The sequence below is a fragment of the Botryllus schlosseri genome, chromosome 11 (assembly GCF_051294905.1).
Source record: "Botryllus schlosseri isolate E-star chromosome 11, Bs_hap1, whole genome shotgun sequence".
Classification (NCBI taxonomy): Eukaryota; Metazoa; Chordata; class Ascidiacea; order Stolidobranchia; family Styelidae; genus Botryllus; species Botryllus schlosseri.
This window is the reverse complement of record NC_137246.1, coordinates 1,879,386-1,895,327: the sequence shown is the minus strand read 5'-3', so window position 1 is coordinate 1,895,327 and position 15,942 is coordinate 1,879,386. Positions and strand designations below refer to the sequence as shown.

At 38.5% G+C, this 15,942-nt stretch overlaps 1 protein-coding gene across 1 annotated transcript in view; it reads right to left on the bottom strand.

Moving 5' to 3' along the window:
* The window catches only part of LOC145449835 (selenoprotein S-like), a 189,308-nt gene that overhangs the window by 106,595 nt on the left and 66,771 nt on the right, over positions 1-15,942 (bottom strand). The window lies entirely within an intron of this gene.

Sequence of the window (15,942 nt, the reverse complement as noted above, 5' to 3'; positions counted from 1 at the left end):
CCATTAAAGTGATGTTTCTTGATAGAATATACTGAAATATCACGATGTCCGTCGGACAGATATATTGTTATTGATGTAGGTGTAATCGGTAAATCACTAACTGGGTGTTTATGGGAGAGAATTAGTTACACTTTTCTATATCTTAGAACTCCGATATTCAAGCTCTCAGTATGTATCGTAATATGTTAAACAGTAGACTCAAGGTGCTACTATATTTTAATTTACCATTGCAATGCCATTTCGCCATCTCACATTCTCCTTATGCTAAAATTGCAATTGAAGTTACCGCGATACCGTTACTTTTTACATCTACCGAATTCATATGATTATATAACCAATGTCTGTTGTGACACCGGCTTTCAGTTGATTTTGTAGTGTATTAATACTGTAACCGTGTTTTGTTCTTCCTATACATGTTTCTAGGTTACCGTGCTGCGCTGTATATCATCACCACCCAGTACTCACCGCACTAGTTTCACTGAAGGCAGCTAGCAATTTTAATCTGTCCTCACAGTTGGTGTGCCTGAGAATGATACGAAACCATCCTAGTATAATTGTACTTTACTTATGTATGAAAAGGGAAGATTGAATATGAAATGTAATTACATTATGCATGACTTGATTGTTAGAGTGCTATGGTAGATACACAATCCTCAAACAGACACTTGAAGTTTGTCACGTTTTTCTGTCAAACTGCATGATTTCTTTTATGTAGTGCTTGCCTCTGTAATGTCACTTATTTCGTTTGTGGATTCACGTTTCATTTCCTTCCCTGCTATTTCAGGACTTAATGCTTAGTCACCAGTGACAGTAAAGTTCAGAATGCTCTTTGGAAGCATCAGTTGTTCACGTTCTTCAATTTTGTGTTAATGTTTATTTTCAGCACAGTCGTGACTGCAGTTTTTACTAATTTCTATGACTTATTTATTGCATGACTGGGCGTCATAAGGGAAACGACAGTGAATGGCCTCTAGCATCAAAATGCCAAGACATAATGACTTCCAGCGCATAGTGGAGATCATTATATTTCACTATCAGTTCACATCTAAACAATTTGTATGTGCCTTTTTGAGATTACCTCAGCACATTTGATGGCAAACTTGCTCCGTTTGGAATGCGAGCACCAGCTTCAACTACTTGACATGGACCATCAGCTATAACTATATAATATTTTAGCTGATCAAGATTGTACGAAATTGACGATCCCACTCACGATTATGGACCCGTTAACTACCAGTTTCATGGTATCCATTAAAAAGAAGATGAATGCATCGGACGTTTCGGACATTGAGTGCTTCTTGATGTGAGCAATCCATGCTATGCTCATCTAGGGATTGTAAACTGCAGCAAAGACGCCCAGCAGGAAAGGGATTCAATGCTTCATATATAGCAAATAAAATTGCAGCCTGTCCGAACAATTAAAGACTCTCAAATGGGGGAAATGCGGGATATAAATCCCCTGAAAGATTTTAAGTCCTTGGAAGGGCTGTAAATTCTACAAACCGAGATTGGGAGGGGAGACAGAATCAAAAATATCCGACAAGAATATTATGAAGCTTTAAATGCGCTATCATCCCGTCCAAATCTCATCAACGCAATATGGATGAAATATTATCAAGTTTAATCTGTTCCTCAAATTTTTTGTAATTTTCAACGGTATATAGTACTTGACGCAATTCTACATTTTGCCTGGCTGACTAAATGCAATGCCAAGTAGGATTCGATTGACCGTTGGAACAATCTGTGGCAAGCAAATTCAACAAGCCACGGATCACTGCAGTGCAGAAATCTAAGCTGATGATTTTGTAAGACAAAAAGGGCAGAAAAATTGAAGACGCCAAATCATATGAAGGGTGAAAATGCCAAACCTCCAGGTAATTATGTTTATGTTAACATTTTCTTGCATAGTTCAATTTTTAGCGCATGAACATTGATTATAGAGAAGTTCAATGATTTTATTTACTGCAATGTACAATTGTATTATGCTTCATGCACCCGGCAATAATAAATATTTTTCTATGTGGTCTATACGATTCTTTTCACGTCTAACAAGTTTGAAAAGAACATCTGTCAATTGTCCTCACACAAATACCGCTTTCAATTTGTTTCCAAATATTACAACGCAGCGCAAATGCAGAATCGATGCATTTAATTCAAGTAATAACATTCTCGGTATTGTTGATAAGTAGCCGTCACAGCTTTGTGTAGCATTTGAAAATTGGATAAACTGATCAAGGTCCTACCGACTAGTAGGTTATTGAAACTGTGACTTGCGATTCAGCTGCAGTTTATAATGAAATTTGACTTTCATAAAAATTAAATTGCTGGAGCACTTGTTCCCGGCACCAAGCGTTCCATTTTTCAAATTGTTACTTTGACTTTTACCAGTAAAAGAAAATTTTGGCACAGAATTTATGATACCTGTCAAGTTTCCAGCGCTTTGCATGTAATTCCAAATGAGTCATGGTTGTCATAATGCTCATGGTCACTTTTCACAGGAGCACCTGATATGGTAATTTACAGCGTTATGTGTGACTTCCTTTTGTAGATGTTCAGACTGCACATTAGGCCCCTGCATTCATTCATTCATTCATTTGGTCTTAATAGAGAGAGGTTTAACGCTGCTGCCATGCCATTGCATTCATGCTGTCGACTGGAATGTGGCCCTTCAACACTTCTGATTTAAATACCTCTGAAGCCTACCCTGCCTTTTCAGGCTCGACTGCTAATGCATTCATCCGTAAGAGTTATTGAAATGTCTCCAGATATAGCTGCAAATGAGTTGCTGCCTGTTACTTTATGTAAAACAATGCCTATGATTTTTCATGAACTTGATGAGAATTAAATTTAATCACAAGCACCACCACATGTATACACATGGGATGTTTGGTAATCTTTTATTTCTGTTAACATGTTTAGAAGTTGTCTGGTGCCGACTAAGATTTTGCAAGAATTCCATCTCACATGACTATCACCGTTTGCTATCAGTTCGATTTTTTTTTCATTTCAGTAGTCATAACAAGGTAAGTAAGAACAATAGTTTCCGCCGTCACAGCCTGTTTCCAGTTTCATGCCTGTTGCAAAATTTAGGATTCATTTCCAGGCTCCATAAGCAAGAAGTCTCCCAAGAACGCTGTTATTTTAATTAGTCAATTAATATTTATCGATGATTATTATTATGTGCTTGTTCGTTGGTGGGCGGAATCCTTACACAAAGTACATTGTCTGTCTAATTGGGTTCGATTCGATATGTTTTGCAACTGGTCCTTCTCAAATCTGGTCAAAATATCCACAAATATATAACTTAGTCGGCCTACTTTGTACGTGGATTTATTCACAAAGTTGTGGAAATAACTTGAAAGTAAAAATTCGCACTGTCCGCTATATACCATCAAGTATAAGTAACTATTTTACGCCCGATGGTATGGTATGACCATTTTAATGGATCTCACGATTACCTTTTCCGCTTCTTGATACGGTGACGGGCTTGCAAACACCAGAAAGGCTATGTGGGGCTCTTTGTCGCGCTAAGTCTGGCTCTGTTGTAAAGCGAATGGCAAGTGGTCGTGCGATACGCAAGACGAAGAGGTTCCGACCGACTTGATTGCTTGATTGTTTTTTCATTGAGTTAATTACCGAGCGAGTGTTACCTAAGGTGCACGTTGGTTTCTGCTTTGTAATCCTGTTCGTTTTGAGTGCTGTGTACGACGGTTATACCTTTATTGAACTCTGTGCTGAATTGAATCTTTCGAAGACTATTGCGGGCTGAGACGGCATCGTATTTAAACTCCCACGATGTGAGATGTTGGAGCAATTTCTCGTCTTGACTTTGATTTATCTGTTTGCAAGTAGCTGATCTTTTTCGGCAATTTTGATAATAAAATGCTACAGGCCCGCTTGTCACAAAGGTTGCATACCCCTGGTCCAAACCACTAAATGTAGGCTTACTCCTAAACGATTATACTCACAATAGATATTGTAATTGTAACATCTAACCCTTGATGATGCTGTGTGTAAATGCACGTGAACTTTGACCGTCCATTCCTTGTATTTTGTTTGTTTGTTTAAACGGACACTGGCAAAATTCCATCCTCTTCGCTGATTTTACAACATCAACTGAATGACAAGCAAAAGGCTTATCTCCTATTCGTAAACTTCCTTGGCATGGTATGGAAATTTGAAACCAGTTAGACCGAGGCATAGTGATTACTTAAAGTCAACTGATGAATATCACTCTGGCTGATATATAATGTTGTCACCAAACTGCAATAACTCCCTGAAATTCACCAGTAAATCAAGTTTTTTGATATGAAAGTGTTGTCTTTAGTGGTATTACAGTTGTTTATCTGTTATCCATTTTAGTAACTTGATGTTATGCATTGTTACTGGCAACAGTGTTATGAGTGGTGTTGTTATAAAAGTAGATTGAACATTTCATTCAATTGTATGACTACAACCAATTCGGAATGACCATTTGACAAGATCAGACAAAAGAGTTGAGTAATGACAATGCGTAAGTTAATATCTTGTCTAAATGATACACAAATTCCTTCTGTTTGCATGGACTAGGTTGGTACATAGTAACGACGGTGGACTCAGAACAGACATGGAATCAATTACGACCCTTTCCCAATATAAAGAATATGTCCTCTTGATAATAATTGCTTACACACGTTCGATTTTCCAGCATGTGTTTTGCTGAACCGTGGCCTGGTTGTATAGATATTATACTTTTCTATTGAATATCTTATCTTATCAATCAGTCATTTTACAGAAATCTTTTACCCCGCTATTAGGATAGAATTTGAAAAACGCGATATTTCCCTCTTAGTAGCGACATGACTCACAGTACATTTTAAATAGCTGCTCTTATGCTCATTCCGATATATTCGATATAAGGATAAGGTTCAGTTGAACTGTTTGATACGTTTACTCTCTTTTCTGAAGTTTCGAGATTTCAGTGAGCGTTATTTTGATCGACTGATTTACTGTGATGTAAGTATCAGGCTGCTTGAACATTATCGCTATGTTATGGATGTTGGTCATTTTTAGTGTTGTGCGGGGTGATTTCGAAAATCGATGATAACTTTGATTGCCTTCTGATGAAGATTTACTTGGCGGGTGTCGACATTCTTCAAGTGATGTTTTATAGGCGATTGCGAGAAGTAATGGTATTTTTCAAGTATGAATAGGTAGGTGGGACTTGAATACTCGACTGGAAGCTTGTGCTCGACCCGTAATCAAATCGCTCGGCTTCCGGCACTCGAATGTGTCCTGTGTTGTCAAGGTCTATTCGCTGGCGATATCTGCTCACTCATTTTGAAAGTAGTCAAACTAGTCCATATTGGTACTGGAGTAGACGTAGAAGTAATGATGTAAAATTAACAAGTAGAAGTAGCGATTTCCAAGACGTGTTGAAAGTTATTCAAGTAAAATAGAAAACTTGGTACTGAAAAGTACTCAATTAGTTTCAAAAGAGTAGATTTGTTCGCAATGTCTCATGCATTAAATATTAAGTAGTCAATCGAAGATGGCTACTTGAAAAGTGCTAGGTGCGTTTTCAAGACTAATACGTGTACAAATGTTGGTACGTTCCGGAACTATATCCAGTTATGGTTGTACGTGGAATATTTTACACAGTCGTTATGACAATTTCACTCAAAAACGTGATGGAACCAGATCCCAAAACTAAACTGAACGTTTCAAGATTTCTAATTCTAAAGTTGAGAGAATTAGGTAGTTTTGAATGAAAAACTTGAGCACAAGGATAATGAAAATTAGAACACAACCATCACGCGAGTAACTAGTGCAAGGCGACATTACAAATATGACAAAGTACTTCATTACTGACCAGTGATCACCTTTGCTTATTAAATAGTCGAGTCCCTTCTGAGCCCAGAGTATTAAAGTTGGCCGATCCAATAACCCTGCTTATTAAAAACTCGACATCCAACCATACTTCCCGCTACTTTGAAAAAGCACTTGGTCATTCAAGCCGGATGTACAATTGGTCTGGCAAGTGGCGACGCGGCAAAATGAAAAAATCGCATCAGGTTATAACCTCGAGACACAGCGATGGCGAATCCTATTTCATTTTTTTTTAACTTTGTCGTGAGTTGGAGAATCATTCTCAGTAGCAGCAATGCACAGCTTCTCGCTTTAATGAGGCTGTTGCAGTGTTTTATAGATGTTTGAATTCGTAACAAAACATTCTCGTGTATTCATTCATGATTTTGGGTTAAGATGTAGACTTTTCGGAACTAAAGTTATATTGAAGCATAAAGTATGGTATCAAACACCAAAAACCGTTTCTAGTAAAAGTAAAAAAACATGAAGAACTGCGTGCCGGACTTTACGTGAAGTGTTAAGAATCCATCACAGAAGAAGGACCTCGATGAAGTGCAGTGGTGCTGAGCTATTATTAATATGTACAGTAGGGTGGAGTGAAAAATGGAAAATTTTGAATTTCAAAACGGACACTTGATATGTGGTGCCAAATTAAAAAAAAATAATTTCTATAATAATTTTGGGCTCGTGCACCCTCTAGTGGTCGTGCAATTGCACCGAACGAGCCAAAAATAGCTAATTTCGCTATATATTGATTACCGCTTATGCTAGAAAGCTGGTTTTGGGCTTAAAAGATGCGGAAGCAACAAGTTTCTATCTCACTTCCATAGAACTTTTGTCTTGAAAATGAACAGAAAAAAAGTTACAAGCAAATTATTGATTTTTAGGCTGTTTTTAGGTAAAATTAGGCACTGAAGCAGTGGCTATGATGCCAAAAGCTTGTAGTGATTGATCTTATGACTGACAACTCCATATTAAAAGCACATAAATTGCAAATCCATATTGAAAACACAAAAACATCAATTCTATATTGAAAATAGATATATTTGGAATATGAATTCACTACCAGAGTATTAGTATGCACAAACTTTAAAATCTTGTTTCGTATTAAAGGATTTCATCTGCTTTCCATATTTCAGTCTTTGTGTGATGAGGCCATCTCTACGTTCAGATCCCGACACATGGGCAATGGGCATATGCTTCGGTCACCACTTTAACGTCTCTTTCCACTGCCTGGTTGTGCCAAGAATGATTGATCCTTAATGGTGATGACCTTAGATTTTCCAGCTCAAGATATGAAAAGCTTTTGATTGCTGGTGGATGTTCCGCATCTTTAGATGCAAGTTGACAATTCGGTGGTATGACTTGGCCTTGATGTTTATAACTGGGATTTTGAACAATCTCATTCTAGTGTTAACACCGTTTTTAGGTTTCGGTTCATTAACATATCCTCCTTCTAAGTCGCCAATTGGAATCTGATATTCTGTTTGATCTGCTCATAGTTATAGACTTGCAAGTCTTCTGAGGCCTTCATCATCATCACCGAGCATTCCCAGATGTGCAAAACATGCCTTTTGTTGTAGCAAGGACAGTGCAAGGTTACGAATTGTGTATTAGAAAGCTTTTGTAACATGGGAAACTATGTTGCAGAAGTTTTTAGCACCATCAACAATGGAATTGTGCCTTTTTATTTCAAACCATGACGGAAAATAAACCTCAATGCAGAATTGAGCAGGATAGTTCAGATTGCTTGATGGATGACTCTGTCGCACATGATTGGCTAATTGGCTATGCTTCAATGATCACCACAGCAACAGCTTTCTGATTATGTGCTCAAGGAGTCTGCTAACGGTGGGATTCTGAAATCGCGTTCTTGGTAGGTTGGCAGATGATGATTTAAGATTAACTCAGGACATGTTAAGGTACGAAATACATGATGAACATTGAACAATCAACAGCTGCTTCACAAAAACTTCTACAGCATGACTGCTTTATTGGAAGGAAACGGCTGTAGCCTACATGCCGTGTTTTCATCGAGGGAAAGCAAAGGCGCTTATGCAAGCGGTAAACGAATTCCCCGTTTGGAAAGGATCCATCATCAGTGAACACAAATATAAAGCTTAACAATGACACGATACCGTAATTTGTGTGATCTTATTAGGCTCAAGCTGTAATATATAGGTGACGTTTTGAATGATATTGGAATCGGCTGAATCAGCGGGTTATGCTTGGCACTCATCAGATGCTTACAGTAAATTGAATTCACTTGTAAGTGTTGCTAAAGTCCCTAATGATAACGCACACCCGCACAGGCTATGCCCAATGTGGTATGTCAAAGTCCCTATTGATCCCGCAGAAAATAGGTGTAAAGATAATCACAGACTATACTGCATAGTATCCAGCATAGTTTGGACATGATATCCAGCATTGTGCTTACTTTACACCTCTTTTCTGCAGCATCATTAAGGACTTTGACAACACTTACATGTGAATTCAATTTGCTGTAAGTATAACTGCCAAGCACAACCGGCTGATTCAGTCAATCCCTAGAGCATTCAAAATATCAACTATATACTACAACTTGAGTCCAATAAGCCCACACAAAGTATAGTGTCATGGTCAAGCTTTATATTTGTATTCACTGATGATGGATCCCTTCTGAAACGGGGAATTCGTTCACTACTTGCATAAGCGTCTTTGCTTTCCCTCGATGAAAACACGGCATGTAGGCTACAGTCGTTTCCTTCACAATAAAGCAGTCATGCTGTAGATGTTTTTGTGAAGCAGCTGTTGATTGTTCATCATGTATTTCGTACCTTAACATGTCCTGAATTAATCTTAAATCATCATCTGCCAACCTACCAACAACGCGATTTCAGAATCCCCACGGGTAGCAGACTCCTTGAGCACATAATCAGCAAGTTGTTGCTGTGGTGATCATTGAAGCATAGCCAATTAGCCAATCAGGAGCCGTGGTTATTAGATTACTAGTCTTCTCGCCGTTCTATGGTCGGTGGCACGCCCATTCTTGGGCAGCTACTTTAAAACGCTTTGGCCGAAATCTTAACGGCTTTCCCGTGAGCTTCTTTTGGGCTCATTGTTATTTTTTATCAATAATCTATGGAATGAGACACAATCACGGGGTATTTTTAAGATTTTCCAAATTTTGGACAACCCTACTATACATGCTGGTGTCAAAAGCCATGAATGTGATATCTGCGGAAAAGGATTTGTTGCCAAGAATAATCTCAATGCACATGTAGCCATACATGCTGGTGCCAAAAGTCGTAAATGGGAAGCTTGTTGAAAGGGCTGTGCTTTCAATACACACATTGCCGTTCATGCTGATGTCCAATGTCATAAATGTGATGTTTTTTGGAATGAAGTCATTGCAAAATCATCCTTAACGCAGCATCATGATACTCAACCTGGTGTCCAATATTATAAATTTAGTATATGTGGGAAATACCTCACATTCAAGAGTGGACTTAAGGCTCATATTGCTGTGCATGCTGGACCATGATACGAAAAGCCATTAATGTGATATTTGTGCGAAACAAATATATCAAAAGGATTTCCTCAAGACACACATTGCTGTGCATGTTGGTGTCAAAATAAGTAGGTGTGTTGCTTGTGGGATTTTTCTTTACTGCTAAATTTTACTTATTGTGTAGGTAATCTTGATATACACGCTGGTGTCATACACCATGTATGCAGAAAAATATGTTGAAAATAGTAATTTGAAGATTCTTGTGGATAATTCATGCTGGTGTTAAAATCCATAATTGCATGTTGTAAGAAATAACCAATGGAAATGGGTTGTCTCAAAAAATAAATAGCGATTTATGGTCGACTCAACCCATTTAATTGATGTCTGGGGATAGAATGTACTAAAATATCACGATGTCTCTCGGAAAGGTATGTTGATATTGATATTGGTTCAATCGATAAATCATTAATGGCATGTTTATGGGAAAGAATTAGGTTATTGAATCTAAGTATATGCATGCAAGTGGATGAATGGTATTAGTATTTGTGGGAAAAGATTGATTTACTGCCATGAATGTATATTCTGATATGGAGATTCTTGGTTGTGGTATCAAAAGCTACTCTTTTCTATGTCTTGGCTGATTGTAAAGCTCTCATTGTGTATCATGAAATTTTCAATTTGAATTTTGATTTAACGATGTTGAACATATAAAGATTTCGAATCTGGAGTTATTTTAAAGATGTAAATGTTGAAGTGTCTGTCTTATAAGTGCTTTGTGCTCAATTATTTCTCATGTGTGATGTTATTGCGATACTTACTACTTTCACAAAGGTACGAAATTCGTCTCAGGCACAGGTCCTGACTAATTTCACTACATCACAAGTCACTGTAAATTGTATCAGATGAGATCATAATTCATGCAGTTATTATGAGGCTTTACTGTGATGGTTAGATATCTGACGTAGCTAGCATTTTGATCGGGTCTCAAATTGGTGCGACTGTGAATGATACAATATCATCCATACATTATTTAACACTACCTCCGTATGAAGAAGGTAGTTGGAATATGAACTATAATTACATTTATGTGATACTTGATTGTTGGAGTGCTACAGATCTTACATTTAAAGTGCAACCTCACACACTGCAATAATTGTAGTCTATTCTGCTACAAAGCAAGAGCTCATGGAGCTGTGATGAAATTAGCCAGCATCGGTGTGCTGTTGGCGAATTTTGTACTTGCACGTCAGTGTTAGGTTGCTAAATACGCCCGTTCAAGTGTCTTTCTGTGTTTCAGCCGACAAGAGAAGTAAACAATTATGGAGATTAATAAAATCTAAAATGGTCAATGTGTCCAATTGCTTTTCCTGCAACCCTAAAATGAACACTTGAAATTCGTTGTTTTTCTGTTAGGTTCCATGATATGATGTCTTTTATGTAACACTTGCCTCTGTGATGAGACGTATTTCGTTTGTGGATTCATGTTACATTTCATTCCCTGCGATTTCATGAGTCTATGCTTAGTCATCTGTGACAATAAAGTTCAGAATCCTCTTTGGAAGCATCAGTTCGCGTTCTTTTAATTTTGTATTCTTTTTGTTTTTTCACCACAATCGGTGCTGCAGCTGTTTTACCAATTCCTATGATATATTTATTGTATGAATTAATAAGGGAGACAGAGACAAATGGCCACTAGCCTCAAACTGCCAAGACTTCCAGCCCATCCCGAAGATCATGATACTTCACCATTTTCTTCACATCCAAGACATGTTTTTGCGGCTTTTTGAGATAACCTCAGCACATTTGATAGCAAATTTGCTGCCATTTGGAATGCGATCGCCAGCTTCAACTGTTTGATATGGAGCAGCAGCTATAACTACATAATATTTAGGCTGATCAAGACTGTACGAAATTGATGATCCCTCTCACGATTATGAACCCGCTAACGACCAGTTTCATGGTATCCGCCAAGAAGAAGATGAATGCATCGGACGTTTCGCATCTTGATGTGAGCAATTCATGCTACGTTCATCCAGGGATTGAAAATGGCAGTAAACCCGTCCAGCAGGAAACGGCTTCAATACTTGATATATGACAAATAAAATCTGGAGCCTGTCCGAACAATCAAAGACTCTGGCGTTGGGGATATGCTGGAAATCTATCCCCTGAAGGATTTTAAGTCCTTGGAATGGCTGGAAATTCTCCAAACCGATTCGCAGGTGTGACAGAATCGAAAATATCCGACAAGAATATTATGAATCTGAAAATTCTCTATTGTCTCGTACAAATCTCATCAACGCATTATGGGTGAATAATTATCATGCTTAATCCATTGCTCAGATGATTTATGGTTATCAACGTAGATCGCGCTCCACCCAATTCTACATTTTGCCTGGCTAACTAAATACAATGCCAAATAGGATTCGATGGACCGTTGGAATAATATTGCAAGCAAATACAACAATCCAAGGGTTACTACAGTGCAGAAATCTCAGCTAACGTTTTCGTATGATAAAGGGCAGACAAATTGAAGACTGCAAATCATATGAAGGACGAAAATGCAAAGCCTCCAGGTAATGATATATATTTCCATTTTCTAGCATCGTTTAATTTTTCGCAAATGAACATTGATGATAGATTGTATGATTTTATTTTTTGCAATGTACAATTCTTTAATGTATATACTTCATGCACCCGGCAATAATAAATCTTTTTCTGTGGGGGATATATGAGTCTCTTAAACGTATAACAATTTTGTTAAAATCATTCGTCAGCCATATTTCAATTGTCCTCACACAAATATCACTCTCAATTTTCAAATATTATAACGCAGCGCAAATGCAGAATCGATGCATTTAATTCCAGTAATAACATTCTCGGTAGTGTGGATAAGTAGCCTCAATAGCATTGTGTAGCATATGAAAATTGGATCAACTCATCAAGGTCCTATCTACTAGTACAGTGGTTCTCAACCTTTTTTACCCGCGGACTCATCTCAAGCTCGCCAGTATACCCGCGGACTCAAGCTATATATTACTGAAAAAATATTTTTTTTTCTATCCAAGAGAGTGTATACGGTATCAACAAAAAAATGAGCTAACATTGAGTCAAGGAAGCTTTCTTAAATCTGTCTTTCCACATCTGCCGGCTTTGCAATTCAAGCAACTATTCAGTAATGCAGTCCACATCTCGAGTTCCACTTATATTAGACAACTATAGATTGTTTCTGTGATTAGCACATGTACCTACGAATTGTAATTTTCCAAATAGTCTGTAAGTGAACAAGTCGCCATAATCAATTACCAGCACTCAGCGTATATCGCGCCGGAAACCTGTGCAATGTGCCTACGTGCAGGACCGTAACAGCACTTCGTCAGCCCCCCTCAATAACAAAACGTTGGTCTTGGGCCACAGAGGCCATAAACCGAACTTCTGGTGGGCTTTACCCCCAGACCACCACCCCCCCCCCCCCCCCCTTCCGATACCATTTTACCGCTACTTCTCGGCGAAATTTTTGTACCGTTCATTCAGTCGTTTTGTTTCGAATGAACCGCACCAGGCGCGAAAATATTCCATAATTCACGATTGAATCGGTCAACATGATCGGGGATTGCATCTATATAAATATAGCTGTAAATTTTTTATGCTATCTCTGCTCATGCATTCAGATTTATCGGTCGAGCTGAGTGAGACGTTTCGGAATACGATATAATGATATAATTTTTCTAAAAAGTTGCATAAATTTTCAAAAAACACTCTATAATTTATGTTAATTCACGAATAGTTTTGGCCCCCCTTCGAGGTCCCCCCCTCAATTATGGGGGTTTGGTGTACGGCAGTTACGGTCCCGCATACGTGTGTATAACGAGCTGTCCCAGGGGTTTATACCTGGCATATTCTGTATGTGAATTGTTAATAGTGAACACGCAGCATTAAATTCCGAGTCCATTCGTACTAAATTCAAGTCAATCCGACCAAAATTGTAGAGTTTATGATCGTGATAGAATTGCTTATGACAATTTTAGCAATAGGCCACCTCGAACATAAATGTAGGGCATTTTGAAAAATTCCAGTTGGCAATAATAGGGGTTTTATACGTGGCGTGATTGGTATTAAACCAGGATGATGCGACAGATGTGCAAAGCATACCCGTTTTGCCTGTGATACTTGCAACCAACTGGTTTGCCCAAGACACAGAAAATCTCAGGAGAACCAATAATGCTTGGAATGCTGATCAATTTGTAGTGGTGCTGTTTCGTTGTTCTTGCGTTTGAAATATACGTGGCCAAACATCGCTTATTGAGGTATCTCTAATATTGCTTTCAAAACTACATTCACTGCAGTATAATTTATTAACTTGCAGGAATATCGTAATAATCGTATGCCCCTTATCAACGAAAGGTAACAGCACAATAAGAAGCATATAGAAAGAGATTCAAACAAAATCCAAATTGGCAAAATATGACGTAACAATGCATTGATAAAAAGGAACGGTAGCTGGCCAAAGTCAGCTGTACCGGTACTCCGGTAGTCATAATAAAGGGATAATAGAGAATCAAATCATACAATACTCAGTAGACGTTACACAGACAATCAGCGGAATATATTAATGGCATATTGAAAGATTGTACACAAATGCTTTATCCTTTTTATGGTGCCGTTAATTCTTGATAAGGGAAACGCGAAAAGTCACCGAGGTAATAAATTCTACTGCAATGAATGTAGTTCTGAAAGCACTATTGAAGTTGAGTGCCGCCAGTCACATATTTGAGGTATCTATGCATTTTTTATGACAGCTATTAAGGTTACTAACATTTCAAAATAGGTATTTTGCAAATCACTCAGCCTAATTCTCAAATTGGAATTTGACGAAGCCGGACTAGGACGGGGCTCATTCACTTTCGGACCAGAAAGCTATTTTCTCCGTAAGGCTGCAATGACTTTGGTCCGAAAGTGAACGAGCCCCGTAGGTCTGTCAATTACATGTTCCGAAATCATATCGGAAGTGGAAGAAAAAGTGTGCCGAGCCGATTAAGTTACTGAAAATTCCTGTGTTCGCGGACTCACCAAGGACCTTCCGCGGACTCGGGGTTGAGAAATACTGTACTAGTAGGTTATCGAAACTGTGACTTGCGGATCAACTGCAGATTATAGTGAAATTTAACTGTATATAAACTTAAAGTGCCGGACTACTTGTTCCTAAAACCAAGCGTTCCATTTTCCAAATTGTTACTTTGACTTTTAGCAGTAGAAGAAAATCCTGGATCAGAATTTATTATACCCGTCAAGTTTCCAGCGCTTCGCATGTAATTCCACGTGAGTCATGGTGGTCATAATTCTCATGATGACTTTTCACGGCAGAACCAGCTATAGCAGAGGTCTGAAACTCAAAATGTGCTCGCGGGCCTATTTCCTAGTTTTTGGTGACGCCGCAGGTCGCAGCATCAATAATAGGGGTATTCAATGAAGTATTTTGAAGTACCGTAATTTTCCGAATATAGTGCGCCCCCATGTATAATACGCACCCTTGAAATGGCGTGTATATTCTGGGAAAAAGCCTATACTCATGTATAGTACGCACCCTGCATTCGCAGTACATGAATAGTTGTGTTTTACTATACGATGTCGTTCTGTTTTGCGATGCGAGTAGATGTTCCAGAATTTTAAGTTCTCAAAGCTAAAAAAGATATGTGGCAGTTAACTATTGTAGAATACTTGATAATCCAACATGCGTACGCGGGCCGCACAAAATGATCTCGCGGGCCGCGTGTTTGAGACCCCTGAGCTATAGTAATTTACAGCAGTATATATGTCTTTCTTTTGTGGAATTTCAGACTACACAGTAGGCTCCTCATTCGTTTTGACCTCACCGAAATTGGTCTTCGTAGTGCTGCCGTTGCATTCACGCTGTTGACTGGAAAGTGTCCCTCAACCACTTCTTATTAGATATGGAAATTTAGATATAGAAATTTCCCATTCCATGCCCGTAACCACTTCTGAGTTGAATACCTCTTCAAGCCCCACCGCTAATGCATTCGCACGTAAGAGTAATTGAAATGTATCCGGATATAGCTGCAAATGGGTTGTTGCCTGTTACTTTCAGTAAGACAATGCCTATGATTTTTCATAGTCATCTACAGACACTCAGGACCAGACCAAGATACTTTTCTTGACGAATTCTCGAATATATTGGAAAGTCTAACAGCAGCTAACGAACAAATATTCGTCATGGGAGACATAAATATTGAATTGCTGACGACATCCAACTTCAACATAAAGTGCCGTGAAATGCTCGATTCTTATGGAATAGCTCAGATAATTACTGAACCCACAAGAATAACTAACCATTCGGAAACTTTACTAGATCACTTCTACCGCAACACTCATCAATGTCACCTGTCCGCTTTTGTGCTCCAACGCAAAATGACTGATCACTATCCCATCATCTGCCACATGAAATTGCCCCTACCACAATGTGCTAAAGAATCTGAATCTCGAACACCCCTAAATCCACGCGGCATTGAAGAGTACGGTATATTGTAATTGTCAGCAATATCTTCAACGATTACCAGTGAACTCGGCACTTGGTGAATTCGGCCGGACAA